A 2,889-nucleotide genomic window follows, 5' to 3' on the forward strand; every position below is an offset into this window, starting at 1 on the left:
AGAGAGAGGCCAGCTCAGCCCACCAGGGGGCAGGGCTGGCTGGCATGTGGTGCTGGGGGATTGAACCGCGGTCCCCGATGCTTTTGCTAAGCTTGTTCTAAGTAGGTGCCCTAGACCACTGAGCCATCTCTCCAGCCCGAATGCTTTTTATGGTTTTAGAAGACTTAGTACTGATGTTTCAATTACTCTTTACTCATTGCTGGGATAAAATACCTGACACTCAAATTTAGGAAGGAGAGGTTTATTTAGCTCATAGTTTGTGGAGGTTTCAGTCTATATTCAGCTGGCTCCCAGGCAGAGTGACACATGGCAGAGGGTAGAAGTTCATGGCAACAGAAAACAGCAGGAGGGGACAGCAGAAGAGCAAGGGGAAGGGCAGCTGCTGAGGCTTTTAGCCAGCCTCTCTCCCCTCCTCACGTTGTAAACAAGCTATCCTGGGACTGGGGGTGTAGACCTTACACAAAGTCCATGACCACCTCTTGCACAGGATGAGGATATTTACAAACTAAGAATCCTGGCTCCCTGCTGAGTCACTTAAACTTCGAAACCTCTCAAATTGACACAAGTATCAACCCAGAACAGCTGATATAATGGCAGTATTCTCCAAATCAATCTTGAGATTACTATAAATGCAAGGATATCAAATATCAGTGCCTCCTTCAGGAAGGAATGAATTTATGCTAAAATGGGTTTGGAATTGCAATAGGTCCCAAGTAGCCAAAGTGTTCTTGAAACATCACAACAGCATGAGAAGACCCAAACTTGCCAATTTCAGAATTTACTAAAAAGCTGCAGTAACTAGCTATGCACAGTGGTGCATGCCTATCCTTTCAGCTCTTGTTGGAAGCTGAGGCAGGAGGATTGCCAAGTTGAACCCAGCCTTGACAACATAGGGAAACCCTGTTTCAAAATAAAAAGGTATGGAGAAGTAGTATAGTGGTAGTTCCTCAGTTCAATTCCCTGTACTGAAAAAACCCTTGCAGTGATTTAAACACTGCCATCATGCCAAAAGAATAGAGAGAGAGAACAGAGAAGTACAATGAAAATCCAGAAATAAAACCTACACATTCATTATGAATTTATTTTCTTTTTTTTCTTTTTTTCTTTTTTTTGGAACCAGGGATTGAACTCAGATCCTTGTGTTTGCCAGTCAAGCGCTTATCCTACTGAGCCATCTCCCTGGCCCCATTATGAATTTATTTTCAATGATTATATCAAATCTTCAATGAGACTAAAGTAGTCTTTTAAAAAATAATTATAAGACGACAGGATGTCCAAGTGCAAATGAGTAAATTCAGCCACTGCTTCACACCAAATACAATGATTAACTCAAAGTTCACAAGAGACTAAATTATAAGAGCCTACAACTATAAATACCTTTTTTTCATAGTATTGCGTATTGAACTCAGGACCTTGTGCTTGCCAGGCAGCCTCTTATGCCACTGAGCTATCTCCCCAGCCCCTCAACACTATAAATATCTTAAAAGGAAACATAGGTGTAAGTCATTGTGATCTTATATGAAGCAACATATTTTTTTTAATTCTGACACCAAAAGGATAAACAAGAAAATAAATAAATGGGACATTTTATGAAATGCAAAGACTTCAGTGCTTAACAGGATTCTATCAAGAAAATGAGGAGAGGCTGAGGAGATAGCTCAGTTGGATAAGTGCTTCCCTGGCAAGTGCAAAGGCCTGAGTTCAATCCCCAGTTCCACAAGGAAAAAAAAAAAAAAAAAAAAACACCATGCTCTTCCATTCCTCTTGTCCAGCACAGAAGGGTCTTCCAAGTGGCACACCAACAGAACAAGGGACTCTGATGATGCCAGCTTCAATGACGGTGCCATCCAGAGAGGGAGAAAGTCATGGCACTTTCAACCACAGCTTCCAGAGGTTTTGAAAAAGGAACCTTTGAGGGCCTATCCTGCCAGGCATTTTGATGGTGTTGGTGTGAGTTTTGTATTCCATAATGATGTTGGGAGGTAGGTTAAGCATGTGCCAAAGTGTGTCCCGGATTCGAGCTATGGTTGCTTGGTCACTGGCAGTCTTATTCCATTGGAAATAATGTCCTCCTGGAAGCGGACAGAGAGCACAGCCCCACAGACCTCCTCCCCAACCATGAACTGTTCTCCCAGCAAGGCCAGGATGAGATTCTCCCAGCACCAGGAGGCCACGCCCTTCCTCAGCCAAAGAATCCACTTGACATCATTTTTATTTGCATCATCCTCCTACATGGGTTTAATTCCTTCTTTGAAGAGATGGAAGTCACTGTGTCCTGTCAGGTCCCCAGGATGTATCATGTGACTATAAAACCTCCAGAACTGCTCCACAGAGGCAAAGGTGCCGATCTGCTTGATGCTCTGTTCATAGCTCTGTGAGCTGGTGGGACAGCCTAGGGTTCTCCTGGAGTACCACAAAGTGTAGTTGTACTGCGAGGGGTGTTCTGCATGTCCAGGAACAACAGCCTTCCACTGGCTGCTGCTCTGACTCTTGCCTCATTGTTTTTTTCCTTCTCACCATCTTTCTGTGTGCTGTTTTCTTCATTCTGGTCATGGTCTCCACTGTCATCATCTTTCAAGGTGTCAAATTTGTTGATCATCCTCTCACCACCACTGTCACCACTACCTCACAGAGTAACTTTTGCTCTGCTCAGTCCCTGAATTTAGTTTTAACTAATACATAAGTCATGAAATTGTCCAGAATGATGTAGTACCATCTTTTTTTTAATGTATCAGGTATTTAATTAGGTTCTTAGTAAGAAATTTAGAACACTAATTTATGAGGATAAATTCCATTTGTCAGAGCAAAAACGGATCGCAGGTAACCCCAGAGCTGAGGAACACCTTTGATTTTTGCCAAAATCTGTGAGTCCACCGCTTTCTGATCCAC

General features: G+C 42.9%; 1 pseudogene; it reads right to left on the minus strand.

The window, feature by feature from the left end:
* Positions 1 to 1,863: 1,863 nt before the first annotated feature.
* LOC101583134 lies at positions 1,864 to 2,599 on the minus strand (annotated as a pseudogene).
* Positions 2,600 to 2,889: the final 290 nt, after the last annotated feature.

Source organism: Octodon degus, unplaced genomic scaffold, assembly GCF_000260255.1.
Source record: "Octodon degus isolate 3935 unplaced genomic scaffold, OctDeg1.0 scaffold00063, whole genome shotgun sequence".
Taxonomy (NCBI): Eukaryota; Metazoa; Chordata; class Mammalia; order Rodentia; family Octodontidae; genus Octodon; species Octodon degus.